This window comes from Meles meles, chromosome 2 (assembly GCF_922984935.1).
Source record: "Meles meles chromosome 2, mMelMel3.1 paternal haplotype, whole genome shotgun sequence".
Taxonomy (NCBI): domain Eukaryota; kingdom Metazoa; phylum Chordata; class Mammalia; order Carnivora; family Mustelidae; genus Meles; species Meles meles.
The window spans coordinates 113,380,101-113,397,095 of NC_060067.1; positions in this window are offsets into that span (position 1 = coordinate 113,380,101).

Here is a 16,995-nt window from a genome sequence, read left to right on the forward strand (position 1 = left end):
ACTGTGGCATTACAGTAAAAAGTGGTAAATCCCCAAAACATGGTTTTAACAACTTTATCAGAATGATGACACCACCAGACCAGAAGGAAATTGAATTGATTATCTTTGGTTATAATATAGATGCCTTTGCTCAGGATATGATATTATTTTATCCCCAGAGAAACCTTCTGTGATCCATAAAATGGATATCATAGATCATCAGTGTACTTATCCATACTTTAGTCTAGCTTAATTTGGGCAAAGCCTTTGTATTAAATCCCTCATTAAGCTTCTCTTCTTTGATCCAAAGGTTATTGATAAATAATTTTATGACTATTAAAAGTTATGAGACATAGACACAGTAATTATAAAAATTTTAAAACACAACTTCAAATGAATAAATATAACTAGTTAATCTACATTAGTTCACCTCAAGTGTCAGATTAATTCCCACTTTTGTAAACTCAGACTGGCAGAGCCACCATGTACATGTCTCACCTTCTCTATCAACAAAAAATTCGGTTTACTTGTATATTTATATATTAGAGTCTGTAGTGATCCCCAAATTTTCACAAATTTAAGCAGCTCATTGCTGTTACCATAATTTCTACTTCCAGGTTTATTATTAATTAAAATTAATGTTATTTTTAAATTTTTAAATTTTGTATTATGTTATGTTAGTCACCATATAGTACATCATAAGTTTTTGATGTAGTGTTCCATGATTCATTGTTCGTGTGTAACACCCAGTGCTCCATGCAATCCGTGCCCTTCTTAATACCTTTAAATTACCACATCTAGGAATGGCATGTCCAAAGTGCAAGAAGTCATTCAGATTTTGTATGAAAATATCTGTACCTCATAACAGCACTCTTTTTTTCTTCTTCTTCTAAGCTTTAGGACAACTTCTTCAATAAGAAACCTCAACTTTTTATAAGTTTGTATCTGCACAGATCAAAATTCTTTCCTAGCATAGAGATATATGTTACTTTTAAAGTCAGGATATTCTGTGCTGATGAAAATTTTACTCCTGATTACTAGTCTCAAGTTTGGGCTAGACACATTTCTGCATTAAGTCATAAGAAATATCAGACTATCCGCCTCAGTCTCAGAATTTAGCTGACATATACTCTGTGTGTCCATTACAAACGTATGAGTGAACCTCTAAGGACGAATAGAAAAATTTTATATGCAAAATACAAAGTGATTTTCTATCTCCACTAAATAAACATATCAGATGTTTTCCTTGGTATCAGGCCCTCTCCATTGAGGAGTGGGTGGGGTGAAATAGAATGGAGGCATAAAATGCATGAAATAAGATTTCTTTTCTCATATAGAGGAAAACAGACTCTCTTTGAAGTATTTACTGTCATCAGCAAGTTTGGTAGCAACTCCTCAAATATTTAATATTAAATCAATGTTCAAAGACAGTATAAGCAGACGATACCCTACTTTTAAAGGCAAAACTAAATGCTAATCTACACATTGGGAAAGAAGTTATATCGTTTGAAGATTTCGCTTATTAAAGAAAGAGGATTCAGTTTGTTGGTCTAGGAATTCTCTTTGCTTAAAATAGCTGCTAAAATCTCTTTGTATTTATATCACATTAAATTTACTTCCTCAGTGTAGGCCAAACAAACATCAAGTCTTCATAAAATACATTATCTGAAAGATTGTTAGAAGGAGCAGAAAGTAGAGATTTTCAGATAAGAATGGACAACAGGGCATGTTGAAAACTGCTGAACTTGTCTCCACTCAGGACTCACATAACAACTCTGCTCCACAATAGCCACTAACCACCGTGTGTTCATTGATTTTTCAGCTAAAGAAGAAATAGCCATATAACAATTTGGATCAGAGGAAAACAGCTAATTCTTTATATTTTTATCCATTTTATGACTGGTCAGCTTTCAAAGAAATATTACCAAAGCTTTGTTTTTCACATAGTAGCTACACTAATAATTTTTTTTAAGTAAGACAAATTGACATAGTCTAAATGAGTTCTTTGATTTGAAATATGACTCTGAGGAATTAGGTAATTCTCCCCAACCCACTACCCCCACCCCTACTGGGTGGTTTTGACTACAGAGAAAGAAATGCTTGTAAACTGTTCTGAGCTTTGTTTCCAGAACAACGGGATGACTTATTGCTAGATTTTCCACAAAGAGTACTTTGTGGTCTTAGAGCACAATAGATATTATATTTTTGTTAGCTAAGTAGATATCTAAAGCCAAATTGCACAAACCACTTCACCCAGTGAGAAGAGTGAGGCCAACTAATGTCTTTTCCTTTCTCCTTCTTCTGTGACCACAAGGCAATAGGCCTCTTTCCTGTTTCTCCCTGTTCTCTTCTACCCTCTCCTTCAAGCAGAGTGGCTTCTGCGAGTCCAGGTTATTGCCTAGACTCACAATTGGACCAATTTTCTTAAAAGTACAATGACAGAAATCTGCTTTGTAGGTTACTAGAAATGTCCTATTTCTCTTGAGATTGATGGAGATCCTGCAGACTTGGCACAGGAGAATGAGGGGAAAGAGAGAAATTGGTAAAGTTCTTTTTGGGCTTGGTGACTGCAATTTTGCCTTAACTAAAGGTCTCTTCAGATGATTAATATCTATTCATCTATTCAACAGCTAGATACTGCCTTCCTAGGATATGAAATATATAAATTATATTCACATGATTTAAAAAGTGACATATAAATTCTCTGCTTTCTTAAATCATATTAAATTTACATAAGGAACACACACAAACATATGGAAACTTATGTCAAAAATTAACTTATATTGTTAATTTCATTTTGTACATAAAATAAGCTATATTTCTAACATGATAAACCTTAACCATATGCATATTTTGTCATATGCAATATCTTTAAAGTTAAACATATTATGAATGTTCTCCTTGTTTGGGATATTAAATGATAGAAAAATTGAGTGGGTTATCCAGGAAGTTCTTTTAAGAATATTGATAATATAAAACAAACAAACAAAAAAGACAAATCAATAGTGAGATAACATACAACATAGATATTGATTAGAACTAAGAATTCTAATAATGGAAAATTATCAGTCTTTGCAGGTGGCCTCTAGTCTCATTTCTCAATCTGTGGACTAATATATAAATATTAAAAGTCATAAATATTTTATCATGGCTTTTAAGAAGAAACCAACCACATGCTGCAGTAAAACGCATATATAAGATAATTATGTTCACAGTTTAGGGTCATTTAGAAGGTTTTAAATAGAACTAAGACTTCGGGTTCTCAACAAATGCTTCTAAATTCCTGTCTTCCTAGCAAGATTAAAAGCTCTTAGGATGAAAGAGTCTGTTGTGTGCTAGTTTTAATCTCCCACTTTGCCTTGCATTGTGCTCACTACACTCAAGAAATGACGTCAACATATATTTGTTAAGCACCTCTTACCTCTCTCCTCAGTTCATACGAGGCACAGAATAAAATAGTATTTTGTCTGCCAGAAATTTACAGTATTTCAGGGATATGAGTTGTTTCCTTACTTCTTCTGAGCTGATCAGTTTACAGAAAACCAGGGACAGGCCTGTCCAAAAAGAGATGAATTGAAGCAAGCTCAAGTTTTATGTTGTCATTATTTTGCCTGGCTTAGGACATCCAAGCTGTACTTCCTGCAACTCATCAATCAAAGATTAGTCTTTTGTTTCACAAAATTGCAAAAATATGTAACATATATTGTATCATAAATATGACAGTTCTCATTCCCTAGGACTTTAAGTGTAGAATTGTGCTCCTACTTGCTAAATTACACTACTTTGGGATGCCACTCAAATAAAATGGCAGTATCCTTCCTTTAATAGTAATGAAAATTATTGCCCTTGATTTGTAAAAGACTATATAACTTAAATTTTTGGACCTCATTTCCCAGATCCTGCCTCTAGTTCCCAAGACTCTAGACATTCAGAAGAGTTACTAGTGTCTTAACCTAGAATTTTTCCCTTTTTAAATTCTGATGAAAAATTATTCCAAGAACTTCTAAGAATTTGTCTTTCCTGTGGCTGTATCTAGGTGCTAGGTTCTGGAGATGCAAAGTCAAATAAAACAGGATTTCTACTCTGATTTAGAATAAACATGGCTTGAGATCAAATTACAAGAGGATAAAGGGTTAGCTATGAATCCTAGAGTCTATGCCACATAAATACGCAAATGCAGAAGTGAGCCAAGGATAAGACTCCCGGCTCAGGATTCTGACTATGGAGCCTGTGCTCACGGGAGCACTGGGAACATCAAAATAAAAGAACTAGAAAGAGAGATGTTTTCTATCATTGTGAAATGCTGGAGATTTTTTAAATTTCAAAGCTAAAAAAATTCAAAGTATGACAACATATTAATTATGAAGATTAATATGGTACAAAGAAGATTCAGTTATTTGGAACATTGAATTGACTCATAAATCTCACTGTCCAAATTCACCCAATTTCCACATACCCAGAATGTAGACAGGTTATGGCTTTGTTCCAGATGTCTGTCTTCTGATATGCTTTCTGGTATTTTATGCCAGATTTGCTGATTGGAAGTAATCCTTAGTATTTTCCTTCCTATTTCTCCCAATTACCTCTCTCAAAACAGCACACTCATTAAATTATGTGACCTCAATATACTTGGAATCACTCCTGTTACCCTCCAAACCTCATTATCTAGTTTCTGAGGCTGCTTGGCTTCATTCTAGGTAACTCCCACACAAACACACATTAACCTGTCTTTCTGTCTATAAACTTCTGCTTCAGGTTGTGATTTTTATTATAGTTTAAAAAAATTAAGTAATTTTCCTTACAGTTACAAATCACACATAGGTATCACAGTCCATATTTGTTGAGGAAAGAAAGACAGAAGAAATCACTTTCTTAGGCATGACCAAGGGTTGGAAAATGTATAATAATATCTCACCAATCTCTACCCTAGCATGTATCAATATACAGCTGTGTCAGTGACTAATGATGAAATGATGAAATAATCACAAGCATACTTTCTTTTTTTGGCCATCCATACACTTTAGAAAAGCAAATAAACAAAAGTGGATTGTGGAAAATTATCTTGGGAAAGAAAAATAAAAAATGAATAGTGGTCAAAGTAGAGGTTTGGATATCCTGTAGAATAACAAATGTAATCTATTAGGGCAGGCTAGACTAACCACAGTAAGAAAAACCCTGAATATCAATGACCTATATTATAAAAATTAAAATCTCTTACTTATGTGTATACCTTTATACAAGTTACACACTCTCAGATTTGTGACTCTTCTCATTGTGTGTCTTTACCATGTCAAAGTCACTTATTTCTAACCATAACGATCAGGTCAAGAAGATAGTGCTGAAAGCTTATGTCCAAGCCAGAAAATGGAATATGTATCTACTATCCAAAGTCCATTTGCTAGAAATGCTCACATGGGAAACTGAGAAAGATACTTGTTTATTTTTTTTTCTTTTGTATGAGAAGGAAGAGGAAACAGATAAGAGAAAATTTTTACAGTCTCCACCACATGTAACATTTTTTTAAAATCACTAAATGTTACAAAAACTTAGAAGTTCAAGACTTTATACCGACACTCTGAGCTAGTAGGCAGTATCTGTGCTTTTATTTTTAATAGTTTCATTGAAGTAACCTTTACATACTATAGAATTTTCCCTCTTTAAGTGTCCAGTACAATGGGGTTTTTTGAAACTTAGAGTTGTGCATCCATGACCATGATTCATATTACTACATTTCCATCAACCCAACAAGATCCCTAAAGCCCATTTGGAATTAACCCCATTCCCAATCCTGGTCACAAACAATAATTAATTCTTTTCTGTCTCTATAGATTTTCCCTTTATTAAACAGTTCATATAAGTATATTCATATATGTGCGCTTTTGACTCTTGCTTCATTTAATTAGCACCACGTATATGAGATTTACCATTATGGCAGCATGTGTCAGTAGTCAGCTCCTTTTTATTGCTGAACAGTATTCTTTTGCATGGATATCTATATCTATTTATCTATTCACTTTTTTTTTTAAAGATTTTATTTATTTGACAGAGAGATAGAGAGCAGAAATAGGCAGAGCAGCAGGCAGAGGGAGAGGGAGAAGTAGGCCCCTGCTGAGCAGGGAGTCCCACGCAGGGCTCAATCCCAGGACTCTGGGATCATGACCTGAGCTGAAGGCAGCCGCTTAATACACTGAGCTGCCCAGGCGTCCCTGTTCACATTTTGATGGACATTGGATTCTTTCTACTTTGGGCTGTGACTGATCATGCTACCAGAAATATTGCATACAGGCATTCAGTAGCTATAGATTTCCTTTCATTCAGGTAGATACTTACAAATGGAATTGACAGGTCAGGTCATATGCTAAATCTATGGTTCACCTCTTTGTTTCATGTATACCAGGGCTCTGTTGATAAGTATGAATGTGTTTGAAATTTGAGTATAATTTTTATGATCCTTTTTGTCTCTAGAAATGATTTTTCTTTAAAGTCTATTTTGTGTGATGCTTCCATAGCCACTCCAGTTCTCATATTGTTATAATTTAAATGGCTTATCAGTCTCAATCATTTTCATTCAGCCTATTTGTGTCTTCTGATTGAAATTATGCCTCTTCTAGACAGCACACACTGGGATCCCTTTTTCCTACCCAGAATGACAATCACTGCCTTTTGGTGGAGATGTTTAATCTGTTTGCTTTAATGTAATTATTGATAGGTTTGGATATATGTCTTCTGTTCTACAATTTGATTTTAGTATATGCTACTTGTTACTCTGTTTCTTTTAAATGCCTTCTAAAAATACCTTTAAAATTACAGTAAAATTTTGAAACTTTGCTCTAATATGGTTCCATCTCTTTCCCCTTTTCTTTGGAGAGTCATTGTCATATATGTTCCATCTTCATATGTTATAATACAAGCCCAGCGATACAGTTTTATAACCATTGTTTTGGGCAGCTATCTTTTAATTCAGTAAAGAGAAAAGGAGAAAGTACAAATTATTATACTCTTTTTTATACTCACCAACGTACAAAACTCTAGCAGTGTTCTTTATTTCTTTCGTTGGATTGAAGTCACCATTTAAAGCCATTTTCTTTTCACCTAAAACAAACAAGCAAACAAAAAAAAAAACCTCATCCTGTATTTCCTGTAAAGCAGGTCTGCTAGCAACAAATTCTCTCAGTTATTTATCTGGAAATGTCTTTATCTTACTCTCAGCTTTTGCAGGATAGTTTTTGCTGAATGTAGAATTCTTGGTTGATAGTTTGAAGGTGTCATCTCATTTCATTTTAGCATCTATTATTTCTGATAAGAAGTCAGCAATAGTCTCATTGCAATATCCTTGTGTGTAAAATGACATTTTTCTCTTGCTGATTTCAAGAATTTAATTTTGTCTTTGTCTTTCAACAGTGCCACTGTGATATGTCTAGGTATGGATCTCTTTGTGTTATCTTGTCTAGAGGTTCACTGAGTTTCTTGGATATGTCAATTAATGTTTTTCATCAAATTTGGCATAGCTTCAGCTAATATTTCTTCAATATTGACTTCAATAATGACTTCTTTCTGTTTCCTCATTCTGGGACTCTCATTACATGTACATTGGTATAGTTAGTGGTTTCCAACTTCTCTGAGAATTTTATTTTATTTATTTTTCTTTCTATTACTCAGATTTAATAACCTCAATTGGTTTACCTTCAAATGTGCCAATTTTGATCTTTCCTGAGCATGTGTGTAGCCTTCCTGAAAACCAAGGATAGACAAGATCGTATCAAGTCCTTCTACGGCTATTTTATTCTAAGCATTCCCCTGTTAAATTTCTGGATTATATGCTGATATATTACATGCTCCAGCCAGTATCATGATCAAGTATCTGCAGTGTTAGCCTTCCCTGAGTTTTGCCACCAAGATAAAAGTTATCTTTGACAGGGGCACCTGGGTGGCTCAGTTAAGCATCTGCCTTCTGCTCAGGTCATGATCCCAGGGTCTTGGGATTGAGCCTGGCATCGGGCTCTCTGCTCGGTGAGAAACCTGCTTCTCCCACTCTATCTGATTGTGCATGCTCTCAATCTCTCTGTCAAATAAACAAATAAAATCTTTTTTTAAAAAAATGTTTTTGACAACATTTACAAGAGTTAGTTTTTTCTATTCTGCTCCCAATCAAGTCATCCTTCTCCAGCATTAAGGATACTGATCTTCATTGTGTTTCCTGTCCTGTTAGAACCAGAATATCACAGATCTCAAATGGGAAGTGAGCATCCCCAAGCTAAAGTGCCACAGACTCACTGTGCTTACTGTGATTTAGTTATCTATCTTGAATGCTTCGCCACTTACTTTGGTATGCATTTGGTCAATATGCAGTCTTGAAGTGGTTTGTTTTTGAAATCTTTATCAAATTTAACATTGTTTTTCACGAAGAAACTTTGTGGAGCTCCTCACACGACATAATGGAGGTTCCCATCCTGGCTATCAAGCTTTAATAAAAACTTTGAACATGGGAGTTGGTCTTTTTTCAATGTCTCATCAGTGAGGTAAATTTTCCATCCCCCTCTCACTGACATTTATGATTATCACTTCTAGAAATGTGTAAATTTCTCTCTGGGTTGTTTATTCTTTCTAGATCTTCCATTAAAGATCTACATTGTAGATCTACGAGGTTTCATTGGGACTTCTGGAGAATTAGTTTTCCTACCTTGTGGGGAAGTGGCTGTCTAAAAATGAACTAACATTAGAGAAATTAAGACCTAGAAATGGAGACTGAGGAGCCAACACATAACACACTGTTTAAGACTAGATCTAAACACATCTGAAGCCAGACATAACCCAGACTTTTTATGTAACTTAACTGATAAGCTTCTTTATGTCATGAACTAGGATGATCTGGATTTCTGTCATTTGAAAAATATCCTGAAAAATAAAATATATATATATGTATATATATTTTTACCATGTTCTCATGTACTCATGAGAGTTTTAGTACTGTATGTATACAGATGATAGTTTTTCTTCTTCCAAATAGTAAGCTATAAGAAGAAAAATGAGTATTTGTTTTGTTGAACATTTCTATTTCTATAGGATATTGTCACGTTTTGTCTTTCGGTAACCCCTACTTCAGAGAATGCCCCACTGCACAGTCTTATGGGACTCCTGGTGCTCTTTGGAAACTAGATAGGGCCAAGGAAAATTCTCCTTCCTGCTGTTCTTTGAATATCAAGGTGAAATGTGTGACCTAGATTTGTCCAACAAGATGCTTATATTCTCATCTTTGAATGTTGATTTGGTGACACAAAGGCAAAGGAAGAATTAGAATCTATTTTACACCATCAGCAATGATATCCTAGAAGAGTTTTAACACCACCATGGCCAAAATTTTATTGTGTCCATGTAACTTATCTAGCAACGTTGGATACTAATTATCTTTCAGTCCCAGTTCTGCAAAACCAAGGTTTATTTTTTGTGATCTTGATACCATTCTAGAAAAAAAATTTTTTTGTCTGAGACAACCAAAATTTTCTCCAAATAATCCTCACTGGCATATCGGTGAAACTTTCATGATTAGTATAGAATAGATAGTCAATAATTATTGAAAACATAAATTTCTAGAGTTAAAGATTTGCAGACAAAGATATTATGTTTCTATTTGGATAGATTTTCTTCTTTTCATTGACTTTATGTCTATAAATATGTATGGAAATCCACTATAATAAGCTATCTCATGACAATAGTCACCATAAGGTCAGAGTTAACTTTCCCTAGAATTCCATTTTTGCCAAATTATTAATAACCAAATATCTTAAACTTGAACGTATTCATTCACTTAAAAATATTTACCAAGGGGCACCTGGGTGGCTTAGTGAGTTAAGCCTCTGCCTTCAGCTTAGGTCATGATCTCAGGGTCCTGGGATCGAGACCCACATCTCTCTGCTCAGCGGGGAGCCTGCTTCCCCCCCTATCTGCCTGTCTCTCTGCCTACCTGTGATCTCTATCAAATAAATAAATAAAATCTTTAAAAAAAAAATTTACCAAAATTTCCTACATGCTATTTACGTGTTAAAGATAAGGCACAATAAAAGACACATCTGTGTACTAATAGAACATAAGTTCTATTCAAATAGTTCACTTATTTACCAGAGAGAAAATTTAGATATATTTAAAAATTTCACTTTTGTATGTTAAAGTATCAATTTCACTTTTATATGTTAAAGTATCAAAAGTTACTTTAAGTAACAAATGACAAACTTGAGAAAACATTTGCAATAGTTTTGAGTGATAAAAATTAAACTTTATAAAGAGAACTTACAGAGATTCACAAAAATAGATGCAAATTTTCAAACTTTTTTAAAAATGAGCATTGCTCATAAATAAACAATTCACAGAACTGCAAATACAAAGATATACATGAAATTTTACTAGTAATCAAATAAACATAGCAAAAAAAAGAAGAGGTAATTTTTGCTTACCTAATTTGCAATAACTTTTAGGTAGTGATGCTAAATACTAATTAATGATTATATACTTAGGCACTCTCAGATACTATGTTGGCAAGAACTGTGTTGTTAAGAAAAACGTTCTGTATGTTGCATAGAAAATTTTTATCTAAGTTCCAGAATATTTTCTTTTCTCAGATTCCCACAGGTTCAGTTCCTTTCTTCTGTTCTCATTTTATCTAGCATTATGGGCCCATATTTCAGTATGTGTCAACAAGCATTCTTACAGTGAAAGTGACTTACATTCTAATTTATATGTTAGTTATCAAATCAAAGGCCTTCTTCCTATTTCTTTTAAAACGTTAAAATTCTTTCCAAACACTGCACACTTCTTTTGAGTGGATTTTCTAATATCTTGTTATTCAAATCCAAAGTAAAGGGAGTACACAGATTTTTTTCAAAAAGTATTGTAAAAGACACCAGAGTTCAATGTCATGAATACATTACCCTTCACTTATCCTTATTTGGCAACAATCAAAGTCATCAATTAAGTTTTATTAACATATCTCATTAGTGAACTGTTACCACTATGTAATCAGAAAAAAAGGTTAAAAGGCCCTTTCCCTTAAAATGGACTATTTCTGAGAAAGCACAGTAATGATTCTAATAGTTATAAAGATTTGTAAGGCATAAAAATCCTTATTTCTTCCTTTTCTTCATGGAAAATGGCATTTTGTTCTCTTTATATGAAAATAAAATGTTAATAAGAAATAATTATGTGCGCAATAATATAAAATGTAGGAACATTTTTTATTCATTATGTATAAAGGGAGAGACAGGAAATGTAAAGTCAGAGAATAAAAAAGTAACAGGAAATCTAAGGTCAGCTGCATCAAGGGATATTTCTCACAGTAAAGTGCCTTTATTAAGAATTCTAGATCCATTCAACCATGGTACAATGGAAAGGTTTCTTGAAGTAAATAACATTCTTATTCACTTTACAATTCAAAAATCACAAAATTACTCAGAGTTCTAGCTGTGCCACAAAACAAAGGCTTTTATTCCTTGCTTCTTATTTTTTATGATGTAGTGGTACCAGTACTCACGAGGAGGCTGGATGTCCAATGTTCAAATGAGGAGTTCTGGGGTGTGGGCATGAAGCAAAGTCCCAGAAGTTGCAGCCTGTCCTCCCATCGATCTCCTATGACTTTTCAGGATCCCTTTTTCTTTTGCTTTTGGCTACTGTCCTTTTAGCATGCGATGGGCCGGGCAGTTTACAAATATTGTTATCTTCTTTGATTGACTCACCTTAGAGGAATGCTGTCTGAGGCTTAGAAAGCTCATAAAGTATATCCAAAATCATACAGGTATTAAGACACGGATTTCTCCAACTCAAATTTCTACTCCTTCAGTGCCACTGGAAGGAAATCATTTTCATGCTTGTTTCCGTTGGCTTATTCTGGGACTGGTTCCACTGAATTGACGTTAGAATGAACTTTTAATTGCAAATAAACCAGTCTGGTGTATTTTTCCTTAGATTATGTTTTGTGGACTTTGAAAACACAGACACATATCAGGATTCATAGAAATATTACATGGATTGCAAATACTGGACACTGAAGAAAGCAAATCTGTTGTGAAGTTCAGGCCTGAGGAAATGAATATCCACTTAAGATCTCTATTAATGAGATTAAGCTGGATAGAGCTTGATTCTAATTCGTATTCAATAGAATGTTTATTCAAAGAAAAACCACCTCAAATACAGAAGGATTCTGACAACGATGAGCAGAGAATAATTAGGCTTGGGAGAATTGCTGTGCATCTGGAAACAGACACCTTGCTTAGTTGTTTGTTTGCAAATCAAATAAACTTTCTGAACTAAAGGCTTTTGTAATTAAAACACCTGTTATTTAAAATATATTATTTTTAATTTACAAAACACATCTAAAATATTTGACTATAAATATTGACTAACAAGGCACAATATTTGAACATCATATTGTCCCTCTTTTCACCTAAGTTTTAAATTCAAGACTTGCTGGAAAGGCATGTAGAGACGGGCATGAAATCTGTCCCACACTGGTAACAAAGTGTTCTTTCTCCATGTGTGAAGCAAAATCAGGTTCTCAGACTGTGTTATAGAAGACTTACCTCCAAAATCTATAAGGAACTTAGCAAACTCAACACCCAAAGAACAAACAATCCAATCAAGAAATGGGCAGAGGACATGAACAGACATTTCTGCAAAGAAGACATCCAGATGGCCAACGGACACATGAAAAAGTGCTCCACGTCACTCGGCATCAGGGAAATACAAATCAAAACCACAATGAGATATCACCTCATACCAGTCAGAATGGCTAAAATTAACAAGTCAGGAAATGACAGATGCTGGCGAGGATGCGGAGAAAGGGGAACCCTCCTCCACTGTTGGTGAGAATGCAAGCTGGTTCAACCACTCTGGAAAACAGCATGGAGGTTCCTCAAAATGTTGAAAATAGAACTACCCTATGACCCAGCAATTGCACTACTGGGTATTTACCCTAAAGATACAAACATAGTGATCCAAAGGGGCACGTGTACCCGAATGTTTATAGCAGCAATGTCTACAATAGCCAAACTATGGAAAGAACCTAGATGTCCATCAACAGATGAATGGATAAAGAAGAGGTGGTATATATACACAATGGAATACTATGCAGCCATCAAAAGAAATGAAATCTTGCCATTTGCAACGACGTGGATGGAACTAGAGCGTATCATGCTTAGTGAAATAAGTCAATCGGAGAAAGACAACTATCATATGATCTCCCTGATATGAGGACATGGAGAAGCAACAAGGGGTGTTAGGGGGATAGGAGAAGAATAAATGAAACAAGATGGGATTGGGAGGGAGACAAACCATAAATGACTCTTAATCTCACAAAATAAACTGGGGGTTGCTGGGGGGAGGTGGGATTGGGAGAGGGGGAGGGGGCTATGGACATTGGAGAGGGGAGGCGAACCATAAGGGACTATGGACTCTGAAAAACAACCTGAGGGTTCTGAAGGGTCGGGGTGGGAGGTTGGGGGAACAGGTGGTGGGTAATAGGGAGGGCACGTTTTGCATGGAGCACTGGGTGTTGTGCAAAAACAATGAATACTGTTACGCTGAAAAAAATAAATAAAATGGAAAAAAAAACAAAAACAAAAACAAAAACAAAAAAAAAAGACTTACCTATAAACCTTACAACAGCCAATAAGCCACAAATTCCTGGATTCCCCCTAGGGAAATTCAGATCCACTAGAACTTCGAGTCCAGTGAGGCTGCAGTCTAACAAATGTCCTGGGTGATTCTGTTGAAAATGGTACTAGAACATATTTTCTAGAACTCCCCTTTATAAAACGCTGACTGCTTCATGAAATATTAACCTATGTGGCTTTCTTCCTCATTCTTGGCACCCTTGGTAGCTCTTCAATGTCATACTAATCTTTTTAGTGGAAGTTTCATGTAGTGGCCAAATTTTCAATTAAACACAATTCTACTCAAATTTAAATCACACACACCATTTATCACAGCTGCTAAACCTGCTGGCTAAATATCTTTTATGTTCCACTCCAGAGGTGCCTCATTTCAATGATGAATTAACAGATACCTCCAAAGTCGCCTATCTACCTGTTCCTAGCTTTAGAGGGTGTAAGGAGTATCTAATTCTCAGGTGCTGGTGTTGGAAGAGAAAGCAGAGACAGAGGTGCCAGGGAAAGGCAACCAGCTGGATAGGTAGGCCAAGCAAGGCTGCATTCCATCAGAAGGTAGTCACTTGATGTCTGGTTCTCATATTTTCAGGTTAAAGGGTTCAACTTTGTCAGACTGGCCCAAATTTAGGACGGAGATAGGGAATGATTCAGTAACAATAGCAATGGCAATACTAATATCAACAACACGTCTTTAAAATGAATGACTGCTTATACAGGCATTTTGCTAATTTACAGCCTATGCATTTTATCACTTATTTTAATTTCAAGACTGCCGTATGAGGTAGGTAAAAATATCACACATATTTGGCAAAAAAGAAAACTAGGTTAACTCAATGCCCAAGAAACTAGTGAGTAGACCAGAATGCAAATCTGCAAATGTACCATGAGAACTATAACCAGCAAAGCACCCTGGAGTATTCTCTTTCCACTAAAAAATCTACATAGGAAATAAAATTAATCAGAGCAAGGAGAGTTAGTTGAATGAACCTAATATTTAATGACATCAAGCCATAATAGCCTGAGGCATCCATGGAAAGTGCTAGGGAAATGCTGACAAATTATTCTTCTCAGAGTCCCCTCTCTTCATGCTTTGGCTAATTACGCTATCTTCAAGAATATTAATGTCATTGGTCCACCTATTTTTTTCATATCAATCCCATTGCAGTTATGTGCTCCTGGATGTACTCTCCAAACACATGGATTAGGTGGAACTCTCTCAAATCTCCTCCAGGATAAACTAAGAGACCATTTCACAGGATGTGTTACTTCCTTGGATGACTAACCTATTACATTAGCTATTGATTCTTACCAGTAAGGTTTTTTTGGAAATTAGTATTTCCATATGTTAAAAGGTGTCTTATTTATGCCCATCTACTTATTACATAAGAAACAGAACAAAGTAATAAGTACCTTAAGTCAAGGTAAAAAATAATTTGCAATCTTATTCAATCAATTGATAAATATTTATTGAGGACTTATTTTATACAAGGCAATGTGCTGAGTGCTCTCTCACTTACTGCATGCTATAACATTCCTTTCTAATTCTAGAATGTGCTGAACAATGGAAATTGGAAATTGGAAAGAGTTTATGCTGTAAAAATTTAAAGAAAAAAGCAAAACTCCTTTATCTTATATAAAAAAAAAGGTTTGGTTTGGACTACAAAAACCTTTACTAATCTCCTTGATTCCTTGATATTTTTTCTGATTTTTCTCATAAACTCTTTACTTTAGATTAGTTTCATTTTTAGAGAAAAGTTTCAAAGATAGCACAGAGAGTTCCCATGTTCTCCTCACTCAGTTAATTCTATGGTTAACATCTTTTACAAATATGAAACATTTGTGGGTTGTTTTTTTTTAAAGATTATTTATTTATTTAGTTAGTTAGTTATTATTTATTTATTTATTTATTTATTTATTTATTTATTTATTTTACTTGATCACAAGTAGGCAGAGAGAGAGGAGGAAGCAGGCTTCCTGAAGAGCTGAGAGCCCAATGCGGGACTCGATCCCAGGATCCTGGGATCATGACCTGAGCCGAAGGCAGAGGCTTAAACCCACTGAGCCACCCAGGTGCCCCAAAACATTTGTTTTAACTAAGAGCCTTGAGCCAACCTTGATAAATAATTATTACCTAAACTCCGCACTTTTTTTGGAATTTGCTGGGTTTTTTGTCTCTTTTTTTTTCTTTTCCAGGACCCCATTCAGGCTACCACATTTAGTCATCGTTTTTCTTCTGGTGTGTGACAGTTTGTCATATCTTCCTCGCTTTTGATGATCTTGACAGTTTTGAGTAGTATAGGTCAGATACTTTGAAGAATTCCTCAACTGGGGTTTGTCTGGTATTTTTCTTATTTTTAGAATAGGCTTATATATTTTTGAAAGGAAAACCACAGAAGTGAAGTGCTATTCTTACAATACCCTATCAAGGACACATAACTTATCACTCATGGCATTCACCTTGATCAACCTGTGCAAGATAGTATTTGCTCGCTTACTCCATGTAAAATTATTTTGTTTACCAACTGCTTTCAGACAGTCCTCTTTGGAAGCAAGTTGCTAACTAGAGTCCATATTGGAGCAGGAAAGGGAGGGATGGAATGTCAAGTCCCATCTCTTGGAAAGGGATGGGTAATCAATTTAGTTAAATTATTTGGAATTCTTCTGCACAGATCTGTCTCTTCTCTATTTCTTTGTTTAATCACTGATTAGTATAGATATTGTTTTTATGGATGTTTATTCTTTATGTTGGGTATAACAATAGTATGTTTTTGTTTGTTTATTTGTTTGTTTGCTGTTGCTTTTGCTGGAGTTATTCCACCTTGGCCATTAGGAGTTCTTTTACATCAGCTCCCTCATCCCTTCAACATGACATTAACTTTTTGTTATCTGACTCTTTCCTTACTTTTTGCAATCTCCACGTTTTTGTTTCTAAATTGTTCCCTAAACTTAAACAAGTCACTTTACTCCTGTATTCACTGACATTACTCTGTTAAATTAAATTCTTATTTGTTGTATTAATGGAAATTACAATGTAGTATATCCTAAAAAAAAAAAAGCTAAATGATTCACTTAAAATTTTTTGCTCATGCAAGGAAGACACTGTACATGGGAAAGGAGCTTCTTTCCTAAAAAATAAAATTGCAATATTATAAAAATTAAAAAAAGTCTAGAATTTAGATTAAATTTAAATGAAGCAAAGCATGGCTATTTGCTCATTGAGCAGGTCCTCTGATCAAATAAGCTAGTTGATTGCGGAGCACTCAGTGCAAAACTATTTTTGCAGCTTCTTACATAGATGTCATTCATGTCCTTCAGGCTATACTTCATCTACACCCTACCCCCTGTAAAAGTATGGGTCATGATC